The sequence below is a fragment of the Diplotaxodon limnothrissa genome, linkage group LG22, assembly GCF_057381915.1.
Source record: "Diplotaxodon limnothrissa isolate DT_005_m linkage group LG22, D_limnothrissa_male_GT1.1, whole genome shotgun sequence".
NCBI classification, from domain to species: Eukaryota; Metazoa; Chordata; class Actinopteri; order Cichliformes; family Cichlidae; genus Diplotaxodon; species Diplotaxodon limnothrissa.
This window is the reverse complement of record NC_140616.1, coordinates 27,149,779-27,162,080: the sequence shown is the minus strand read 5'-3', so window position 1 is coordinate 27,162,080 and position 12,302 is coordinate 27,149,779. Positions and strand designations below refer to the sequence as shown.

General features: G+C 40.6%; 1 pseudogene; it reads left to right on the top strand.

Annotated features, from left to right (window-relative positions):
• The first annotated feature begins 10,352 nt into the window (after nt 1–10,352).
• LOC146610075 (protein CFDP2-like) lies at nt 10,353–11,612 on the top strand (annotated as a pseudogene).
• The last annotated feature ends 690 nt before the right edge of the window (nt 11,613–12,302 follow it).

The window sequence follows — 12,302 nt, the reverse complement described above, 5'->3', positions numbered from 1 at the left end:
TAAGCTTATTTGTGGGGGTTTATCTTTCCAAAGGAATTTGGACATATCATATCACCTCAGAGATATTGGTTTGTGAGTTTTGGAGAAAGAGTAACACATCATCCGCATAAAGGCTGATTTTATGTTCCACGTTCTTGCATTTTATGCCCTTAATTACTGAATTCTGTCTAATTGCTGCTGCTAGTGGTTCAATAAAAATTGCAAACAGTGAAAGGGAAAGTGGGCATCCCTGCCTGGTGCCCCTCAGGAGACAGAAGCTGAAGCATTTTTGGTCATTTGTTTTGACACAAGCTGTTGCAGAATTATATAATATTTTTAACCAGTTAAAGAGGATCCAAAACCAGATTTGTGTAAAGTTGCAAATAGAAATTTCCAGTTAACTCTGTCAAATGCTTTTTCTGCATCTAAAGAAAATATTGTAGTTTCAAGGTTTTTACTATATGAGTAGTCTATCAAATTAAGTAATCTACGTGTATTTGTTGATGAGTGCCTACCTTTTATGAAACCAGTTTGGTCAGGATGAATTAAGAGGGGGGTTATTTTCTCTAGTCTCTTTGAGAGAGCTTTGCAGATTATTTTAAGGTCTACATTTATAAGGGATATTGGACGATAGCTTGAGGGATATACAGGGTCTTTGCCTGGTTTTAGCAGGAGATTAATGTTTGCAGAATTCATATTTGATGAAAGTCTGCCCTTTTCTTTGATTTCCAACAACGTTCTGTAAAAAACTGGTGCTGGAATCGTCCAGAATTCTTTGTAGAATTCTGCAGGAAAGCCGTCTGGACCTGGAGCCTTATTATTGGGCATACTTATCAGGGCTTCCTGGAGTTCACCTGATGTCAGTGGCGAATCTATTGCCATTGCTTGAGTGTCTAATTTTGGAAGAGTTATGTTGTCTAAAAACTGATCAATTTCCTTTTTAGATGGGTTTATTTGTGGTGAATACAATCTTTTATAGAAATCCCTGAAAATGTTGTTTGTTTGTTTCGGGTCATATACTGTGTTCCCAGATGAATCTTGAACAGCACATATAGTTGTTTTTTCTTTATTTATTTTTAGCTGGTTTGCTAGAAATTGACCGGATTTATTACCATGTTCATAATTTTGTAAGCGTAGTCTTTGTACTAAGAATTTTGTTTTTTTATCAATTATCTCATTTAATTCTAGTTTTGTTTTGCGTATTTTGTTCAATGTTTCCTGATCTTGGTGGGACGCGTCGGCTTCTTCTAGTGATTTAATATTTTTTTCTAATTCCTGAATATTTTTGTTTTCTTCTTTCTTTTTATGTGATGAGAAAGAAATTATTTTACCTCTCATCACAGCTTTCCCTGCTTCCCATAGAACAGATGCTGAAGTTCCGGGACTGTCATTATAAATATGAAGTCCACTCTTTTTAAAAATATTTAATAAAGTCTTCATCTCCAGTTTTTACTTGGCGTAGTATTATTCTTGTGCATTAGTGTTAAAGATACAGGACCATGATCGCTGACAGCTATAGGGTGAATCTCAGTGTCTGAAATGTCGTTCAGCAGTGAGCTGCTGACCAAAAAATAATCCAGACGAGAGTAGGAGTGATGAACATGTGAGAAAAAAGTATATTCCTTACTGGTGGGGTGAAGGGAGCGCCATGCATCGCAAAGACCAAAGTCGCTCATATACTGTTTGATTATATTTGTGGACTGCCAATTGCGCTGAGTTCCCGCTGTATTGAGCCTATCCATTTCTTCGTTTAGTCCAAGGTTGAGGTCGCCTCCAAGAACAAGTGTGCCATCTTAGTGTTCAGAGAGTGTACTGAAAAAACCATGAAAGTTGAATGATTAAAAATCTGCCCTCTGGATCTATAACTGTATCGAGTACTGTGAAATTAATATTTTTATGTATTAAAATTGCTACTCCCCTTTGTCTAGAATTATAACAAGCTAAGAACACATTAGGAAACGCAGGTGTTTTAAGTTCATTTGAACCTCTAAGTGGTCTGTGGGTCTCTTGTAAAAGGACAACATCTGCCTGTAGTTTTTTGAGTTGGTTAAATATTTTTAACCTCTTTTCTCTGGAGCTAGCTCCATTTATATTCCATGTAACAAACCTTAGTGCACCCATAGATGTCTGTGTATAACTAGGGGTGTACGCTGTGTGTGTCGCTTAGACAGGTGGAGAGAATACATCACTTTTTTGTAAATAAAGAGAGAAAAAATGTGTGGCGAGATGCTCCCTGAGTTTGACTATGTGTGTGCATATTTACTAATATGAGTACGCTTGGCTTAAGTGTGTGTATCCTATAGGTCTGTGTGCACTGTCTGACTGATGCAAATGTGCTGCCGTTGAGCGCATGATTGTGCATGATCGTGCTGTGCATATGTGTCGAAATAAAGGATGTTATTTGTGGATGAGTGTGGAAGCAGGTGATCGAAGCAGAGAAAGAAAAGAAAAAAGAAAAAAAACCAAGGACAAGGGTGAGCGGCATAAAAACAAGAGGGGGAAAAAACGAGAAGAAAAAAAACGGAAACATTCCAATTAAACGATTGGCGGAGAGTGACGGCGTAAATTTTGCTATGATATTACATTTAAGATGCGATATGATACTGGTAAGTTAAACAGATGTTAATGCAAGTTAGTGTGAGTGGATATGAAAAGTGTGTAGCAGATTTTTATCTGGTCTAAAGTTAATACACAGCAATGACAGCGCAGGAGCCCTTCTGGATGAAGCCGCTTCAGGTGGGTTTTGATTAAGCTTTTTATCCGTAGTTAGCTGAGTAAGCATTGTCTGTGAGACATTTCACCGACTCCCTTAGCGTGGCATTTTCAGCAGTGAGCGTTTCCACCTGCTGCTGGCTGAACTCCAGGGATTGTCGCAAGGATTTAAATTCCCGGTGAAGAATCTCCACCAAGGACAGCCTTTCATCGAAACTGGACAATCGTTGGTCGATTGACTCCAGTATGTCGACAATATCTTTGCCGGCTGCCAATGTTGTGCTGGGGGAATCTGCTGGGCGAAGTCTTTTCGACGACGGCGTGTCAGGTTTGGCCGGGGAAGCTGCACTCTGGGCCTTCTTCATCACGAGATCCTGGAAGCACTGATCAATGTAAACTTGGAGAGCCTCTAAACTCTCCCCATTGTTCTCCAGGGTGTTGGAGATGATTTAGACAAATGTTGTTAGTTATAAGACAATTGATAAGTGTATTTGGTAATACTGAAGCTTAAAGGAATTTGTTCAAATGTAAACTACCATTCGCTTTAAATTTCTGCCAAAATCTCTGGCATCTGACATCAGTTACAACATGAGTTGCTTACCTCGTCCGTCACTTCCGTCACTTACCTTCACTTCCGTCTCACTTCTGCACACCCATGTGTGGCTGACTAAAATATTTCCAAACATAGATGCAAGCTGTGAGAGATGTAGAAATCCCTCTGCAGATTTAACACATATGTTTTGGTCATGTCCAACTTTAAAAGCCTACTGGTCAACAATTTTCAAAACATTGTCCGAAGCATTGAATGTTGAGCTTCAACCCGATAAAGCTATGGGTATATTTGGTGTCACAGATAGAAGACATAGAACATTAAGGAAGAGTCATAAAAACATAATCGCAGTACAAGTACTGTATCTACAAATAAGAAACACCTTATCAAACAGCCAATGTTAAATTTTAAGCATTTCCTTACAAGAAACCTGTCACAAAAGCATTCCTTTAGCTGAATCAAATATAAAATGCCAAAGATGATTCTTAAATTGCAATTTGCTGCAAACTTTGCATATTTTTCATAATGATATCTGTGAAATATACTATAATAAATGACACAAGCAGGGTGATCTACCTACCACCTCAGAGATTCCAAACAGCTGTGGGTGTGCTGGCTGGATCATCTCTCAGAAAAGTCTTTGTCCTGATGACATATTGAATGCATGGTAATGAAAAAGCCTCCCCGGTGCCTTTGTGGCATCGAATGGACCATCAATAACATTGACTAACAGAGAAGGAGACGCAGAGAAGGAAATTACAGGGTCAAAAAATACAGAGGCAGTAAGCTGGTGTTTTTATTTATAATTTTTTTTTAGTCTGCATCTACATCAATAAATGGACTACTATGAGTTTATCCTCAGCCTTTTATACAAAGTTATAAACTGGGTCAGACTCTTCAAGGTATAAAAGAACATGTCTGCAATAAAATTAAATCAATATACCTGTCTCATCAGCTTGAATAGCATTGTCTGAGACACTCAAGTCTATTTAGATTTACATTCATCAATCATTCCATAGCTTTAACTTAAAGTTTTTGTAAAAAATTTTTCTCTGTCCTTACTTTAAAAACACCCCAGTCCCTTTGAAAACACACAAATGGCCGCTTCACTTGTTAAACGAGCAGAAAACAAAATGCACCTGATCAGGTCTACTCACAAATCCTCTGGGCTAAGTGCAAGGGCAAGCTGAGGGGCAGGCTTGATTTGTGACCATGCGGCCTCCACTCGGCAACGTGGTTGGAATTAGCGGCATACCCAGGTTGCTGAGTACACTGGGACGAACCCACAGAAATCCTATCCACAGCAGAAGGACCCAGAGAATTCCTCTCGGTCCATCGTCACAGGGTAAAACAGTCCATAACAGGAACGTAGACACTGCATCCACGGCTATTGTTTGACTATTCTCCTATTAGCTCTGGTATACAACCTCCTCCGGTAATGTGCCGCTGCCGACTCTCACTAGCTTAGTTAGTGTTTTTTTCTTTCGGCTCGCTTAGATCCCGCCTTCCTTACGTCTGATTGGACAATAGGTTTACATCAACCAATGGGATAAAAGAAAATACAAGATTGACAACCCAAAATGAACTTGTAAAACAACTTGCAGCAAATACAAAGTTTTTTTTTCCCTTGTTTCACATTAGATAACAAATCTTTGGTTTACTTGTAACTTTTAACTCCATGAATGCTTAAATTATGATTGACTTCCATTTATTGTGATTTTAAACACTTTTTTAATGCTTCTGAACTCGTTTTTTAAAATACATTTATGAAATATTTACAATAAAGTCTTTACATGACAATATTTATATCCTTTTAACCTGTAGGGTCTAAAATAGATATTTGAGACCAGGCTACACGGGGAGGCTAGAGCCTATCCCTACCCTGTCTTAAGGCAAGATGCAGGTTACACCTTGTACAGGTCACCAGTCTGTCGCAGGGCTAACACATACACAGCACAGACAACCATTCACACTCACATTTATACCTATGGGCAATTTTAGAGTTTCCAATCAACCTATGCCCAATAACTGCATGTCTTTGGACTGTGGGAGCTGGGACCCTGAGTACCCTGAGAGAACCCATGCAAACACGGGGAGAACATGCAAACTCCACACAGAAACACCCCGGCCTGATGGTGGAATTGAACTCAGAACCATATTGCTGTGCGGCAACAGTGCTAACCGCTATGGTATAATGTCATCAGAAAGCGTTTGGCACAGTTATAGAAGAAATATCACAAAAGCAGTTTTACAGATGTTTTCTGAGCTTCAGGCAAAGTCTTACATGCTCTCATTTTACTCCATTATCATCACCTGACTTTAGTAGTGAATCGTACAAGGAGTGGGGCAGGGAATGGTACAACCTCCTTTTTTTGATCACAGGTCAAACATGACACCAGTGCACAAAGCAAGGTCCATAAGACCATTCAGTGGTCTTAGAGCATGCACAAACTTTTTTTGAATGAAATAATATCTAGACTTTTACAAATATGTTTTTCTATGTACAGCCAGTCAAAACTCAAATCCAGTCAAAAATCCAGGTTTTGTGGGGGTCTTTTCTCTTTTTTTTTTTTTTGTTTGGGGGGGGGGGGGGGGGGGGGGTTGCAGTTTTTCACAACCCATGCCTGTCACAAATGTGATATGTTTTTAGGTTTAAATGTTTAACTATGAATTGAATCAGTTCTAACTATAATACAATTGAAAGTGTTATAAAGTGCTATAGCAACAAATTGTCAATGGCTAAAAAAAAAAGAAATGAAGTGTTTGTTTTTATTGAACAGCCAGATGCAATCTTTTATTCCCCACCATAAAAAAACAAAATATAGCATTCAACTCACTCCTTGACTCAATTTGATTAAAAATGTGAGGAAAAAGTGGGGACTTCTTATGTCTCACATTTCAAATTCAGTTTATGGTAAATAGTTGAAGTGTCTCAGTATTTACCATAAAGCCATGCCAAAGAGTAGCTATATTTGCTGTATTTTATTTATTTATTTTTGTTATTCTTGCTGTTGTGGTTCGGGGTTCTCTGTGGACAGTCGACCAGCAGCTGAGCCTCTCAGATAAGCTTCCAGCCAGAGAGAAAGAGAGGGAACAAAAAAAGACGAGTGAAATAAAGAGCAGGCCAACAGCGCTGTATGATTGAGAAGGGCTCTGTTTCACAGTAAAAAGCAGGCGGAAGAGGGAGGAGGTCACAGTCAACAGAATGGGAATGGCAAAATAGTTGGTGGGGGGTGGAGATAAAAGGCACAACATAGTATTAGGATATGGCCTGTGGGAGTTATTGGGGGGGGTGGGAGCAACTTTCGAGAGCATGTCGGTGACTGCAACCTTCAGTGCCGCACTGCAGGGAAGGCAAGTTTGGTCTTACTCTAATGGTGGTGACAGCAAGCACTGAATGCTGAGATGCTCCCTCTGTCTGTTTGACTTTCTGTCTTTCTCTCTTAGAACCACTCCAAGCCTATTTTTGTTGATGGTTTGATTGTCATGGAAACAACATATTGCACACACACACACACACGCTTACACACACATATGTGTGTGTGTAAGCACGTGTGTGTGTGTAAATTTATCATTTACTTAAACTGCAGGAATGTATTAATGAGGAAATGAAACACTAAACATAAATGCATTGTAAATGCATTTGTATAAAAATTTATAAAATTGTAAATGCAAACATTATGGAATCCTGTTCTCAAAAATGGACATAGATGTAACACTATCCTTTTAACACTGTTTCTTTAGCCTTAAGTTGTTCTATGTTGTTCTGCTAGCTGCACTTAAACGGGAGGAAACACTTGTTAGTTTTAATGTTCAGGTTTGTAAAGCACTTTATGAATGCGGACTGTGTGGAGGACAGCCTGTCTAAGTTAGGTGAGAGGTGGTTCACCTGGACCGACAAGCTGGAGTCAGAATGTGATTTTTTTTATCCCCTGGAGATCCCCTAGATTAGAACTATGATAACTTTTTCTGGTGGTATGAATCAGCGATTTTGACCATATGAGAAATTAGGAGTAAGTGAGTCAGGAAACAGTAAGTAAAGCTGCACAGATAATTCTGTGAAACACCTGAACCTAGGTTATTGCTGAACATCTTAACCAATTTCTTCTTATCTGAGGTTGACAGTTTCTTCTTTGTCTCAAAATTCTCTGACATCTCCTGAAGTGATCTTGAACACAGTATGCAGTGATCGGTCCTTCTAGACTGAAAACAGCAGAGGCTGGTAGCCCTTTCACCAGTTAAAAATATCTGGTGGATCATGAAACAAAAGATACAACATAGTAGACAAAAGCAAATGCTATAAATTGATAAGCATGGCCTCGTCCCAACTTTTTTGAGACCTGTTGCTGTCATCAATTTAAAATGAGCTAATTATTTTCTTAAAATGGCAGTAATCTTAGTTTAAACCCTTGGTATATTTTCTATAATTTATCACTGGCATCAGGACAGTATTCTGAAAGTACTCTGTATCAATATATAGCCTATGTATTGTTATCATAGCGGAAATCAGAAATAGTGCAACCCTAAAGCTTACTAGCTTACTTAAGACATAGTGGTAACAACACCCTACGGATACAGCATAAGTATGCAGGTACTTCAATGCTACTGTACTTGACAGCATCACATCAACATTTATACACTAATTTATAGTATGTGTTGTTCAAACATGCTTATTTTCTTCTTACTGTGTATAAATGACAAAGAAGAGACAACTAAAAAATGTGTTTTTCAAAATTTTGCATACTCGTATTTATCCTAATGAATAATGCATATGAACAATATATACACTGAACTTTTACAGGGTAATTGCAGCAATTTTACGCAATTCAAAAAAAAAGAATTCACATGTCTGTTAAAACCACAACCTCAAGATTATGCATATTTAGCTTTAAATGATTTATTTAATCCCTTTTCTAGTATAGTTTGCCAAGGTTTACATTCTCAGTAACCTTGCATTCTTTCCTTATTTCTTTGTTGCACTTCAATGAATTACTCCTCTTAAATGACAACGAAAATGCAGAGAGTTGAAACAAACAATCAAGAGAGAATTTCCAGACACAACCTGAATGCAGGCGTGTTAACTGACTCATAATGGAAACTGTCGCCACTTCATTACACAATCTTGGAAAGCTAGTAAGGGACCAATACACGGCTAGTTTACAGGGACTGTTATGAGCTGAATTTAGGTCAAAAGATTTGGATTTTGAATTCACAACCAAATAACTTACTGAGTGCAGTTCAGTACTTTTATTTACACAAGGTTCAAAAAACAGCAAGGACTTGTGGCTAGTGATATCACTGGGATTTAATAAGGCTTGGTCTGGTGGCCTTGACTGTGCACTAGGGCTGCCACAAACGATTATTTTGATAGTCGACTAGTCACCGATTATTTTTGCGATTAGTCGACTAATCAGATCATCATCCATTGGACGTACAGCATACAGCTTATTGCACCAGCAGCATCTGGTCTTATATAACTATCATTAGCTTACAACTTGAAGTGTTTGTGCTAACTAAAAATAAAGACAAGATGGTAGTTTATTAATTTTTAATGAAATTTGCAGATTGTTTCGGTGAAGTTTAATAAACTCCTTGCTTTCTAAAATATAACAGGACACCGGAGTATATTCTCCAGCGTCTCACACTTCTGATAATCAGCTGTCTGCTTGACAGTTTTAGCTGTGCAAAAACTATAACTTTAATCTCAGCCAAACCGATTTACTCAGGAACAAATAAAATACTAAAGAAAGCCAAACAATAACATTTTTAAGTTATCTAAGTGACTTATATATATGTTTAACCTGACTAGCAAAAGACGGCGGTGGGTTTGAAAACGATTTGCCGGGAGTCCGGTGTTCTCACGGCTCTAGTTAGCCTTGCCCCCGCCTAGCTAACGAGCTAGTGGGTAACAGACGTCTCCGAAAACGTCGGAGCGCTTTTGAAAATATGTGGTGTCTTGATAAACTGAGCAGATATTTGAGGTTTACACAGCTACATTCTCGCCTGAAAATATGTTAAATGTTTATTTTGTGACCCAGAAAGAATAATAAGAGTAAAGTTAAAACTAACTAGCTGCCGCCATTGTTGACAACTGCGCTGGGCTGCGCTATGAATTCTGGGACACAGCTTCTTCTTCTTCGGGGTTTAACGGCAGCTGGCATCCTTGTACATGCAGTGCTGCCATCTTCTGTTTCAGTCCGTTATTACACTCTTAAATCCTACTACTCATTCCTGCGTCCTTTGTGATCTTACAAAGCTTCAAACGATGCGTCGACTATTAAATTAGTCGTCGACGATTTTAATAGTCGACATAATCGTGACTAGTCGACTAATCGTGGCAGCCCTACTGTGCACGTGGTTCTGGTCCATGGTGCAGAGCGAGCCTTTGCCCGTCTTCAAATTTGTCAACATCACCTGAGGTGATGTTTTATAAAGGAGCAGGACTGGAATCAGTGGAGGTTCGTAGCCTAAAGAAGCCTCAAAGGGAGACAATCTTGTGGCGGAGGAAGTCAAAGTGTTGTGAGCCTTGGGCCAAATATACCCAAGACAACTGAGAACTGGCCAAGTTTGACGATATAACAAAGAGAGGCTTATAATTCATGGTTCATTTTCTCTGTCTGACCACTGGTTTGAGAGTGAAAACCCCAAACTAGGTTAAACTTGAACTACAATATTTGCAGTTTTTAATCAATTACAGTGAGAATAACTTTTTTCCCATTCATGGAGGGAAGCTCCGTGACAAAGTCTAAAGTTATGTGTGACTACAGCCTGAGAGTAACAGTTAAAGGGTGACACAGTCCAGTGTGAGATCTTGAACTGCTTTTGTTTTTGGCATAAACTGTGCAAGCTGCTACATACTATCTGACATGTTGAAAGAGAAAGCCACCAGAAAAAACTCTTTAAAAAGGACACCATTCTACTCACCCCAGTTGGTGGGGCCGCCACCAGGGTCAGGCTCTCCTCAGGAGGGTTGCTCCTCAATCTTCAATGCAGGAAGGGAACAGAATGGTTTCTGGGTTTCAGTTCTCTTCTTTGGGAGCATACTGGCTGGAGAGAGCAGGTTCAAGATTACTGGAAGCAGGATGGTAACTAATGGTAACTAGACAGAGACATGCCAGCCAGAAACTTCTACCAAAAGAAGCCAGCTCATCTACAATTCGGAACAATCAACATTGGAACTCTGACTGGATGCAGCCGAGAGCTGGCCCAGGTACTCAAGAAGAGGAACATCGACGTAGCCTGTGTTCAAGAATGCAAATGGACCGGAAGCAAAGCGGCAGAGATTGGAGAGGGATATAAGCTCTTCTACTGCGGAGAGAGAGCCACTAAGAATGGAGTGGCCATCGCACTCAGCAAACACCTGCTCCAATCCCCGTATAAGATTGAGTGAACATCTGATCGATTAACGTCTATCAGAATCGAACTAGGAACAGCTGACGTTAATGTTGTGACCTTCTATGCACCACAGACTGGATGCAGCGATGAAACAATAAATGAATTTTGGGACAAGTTGGACAGGATCATACCGACCATTGCCCCAGATGAACACATTCTAATCGGAGGCGATCTGAACAGCCACGTGGGATCAAACAGGGGCGGCTACCCACAGTGCCATGGGGGACAAGGCCTCGGCGTGAAGAACGACGACAGAATACGTATCTTTGATTTTGCGGCGGCGCACAATCTGGCCGTTACCAACACATTCTTTAAGAAGCGGCCATCGCACCTAGCCACCTACACCAGCGGCAGACATGCAACTCAGATCGACTATTGGATGGTTCGGCGACCTCAAACAGGTCACGGACACCAAAGTAATTCCATATGAATCCGTGGCCGCCCAGCACCATCTATTTGTCATGGATATGAAGATTGTCAAGCCAAAGCTGCCCAGATTCCGGACAGGACCAAAACGATTCAAATGGTGGAAGGTGAAGGAGCACAAGGAGAAACTGACAACTATGCTCCTCTCACTTGCAGTAAACACTGACCAACCTGTTGAGAAGATGTGGACTGAAGTGGGGGAGCACAGCCACAACATTGCGCAGGACACCGTTAGTTCAACAAAACCGGGCAGAAAATACATTGAGAAACAGGTCTGGTGGTGGAATGGCTGGCCTTATAGCTGGCCTATAAGACTTGGTGATTGCGAGTGCATGAAGATCTCACCCGATAGCGCTCGCTGAAATCGGCAGCAAAAAGGGCAGTGGCCTCCGTGAAAAGATGACACTACCAAAATCTTTATGACCAGCTCCAAACCGCAGAGGGGGCCAATAACATCTATCGACTTGCCAAAGCCTGCCACCGCGGAAAGCAGGACTTTGATACAAACCATGTTGTCCAAATCAAAGGAGCCGATGGGCAGGTTCTGTGAGACCCCCGAGACATCCTTCAGCGCTGGTCAGATTACTTCGCTGGAATCAGTAATGACGAATAGGCGGGATAGGCGGATGGCACACACACACACACACACACACTTACACAACGCACAGGCAAGGTACTCTTTGTGTGTATGTAGACGTCTTATGTTAATGAACCTAAGTATATTCATATGAGCTCAATAAAAGAACAATGTTATGGGGGAGCGGACGAGAGCAACTGGTGGCAAGCGAAGGTACGGCGCTTGTCGTGGTTCTCTCCCTCATGCATGAGTAACACGAAGAACTTTGCCTACTTGTGTCTTGCTTTTGCTGTGTAATTAAATTGTCTTGAACGTTCCAGCGAATAGGTTCAAACTACAAACCTATCATTAATTGGTCCTTCGACACCGGATCGCTAGAATTGACATTCACCGAGGAGAAAAAGAGACACGCCGAAAGACGTCAGCCAGGACTTATAGAAGTTCCTGCAGTAAAGTCCCGAGACGTGAAAATTCGTCATCGGGCCGGTGGATTAGCTGTCTGTTTTTTTCTCCTCGCTGGATGATGATTGACGGGATTCGAGATTAATGCAAGAACAACACCAAGTAAGTACTGTACAAAGAAGAGCGCTGTAGCTGCGCGGGTTCACGCGAGTACGGCCACACGGTTTGACGCGGGCCTATGCCGTGCGGTTTCACGCAGGC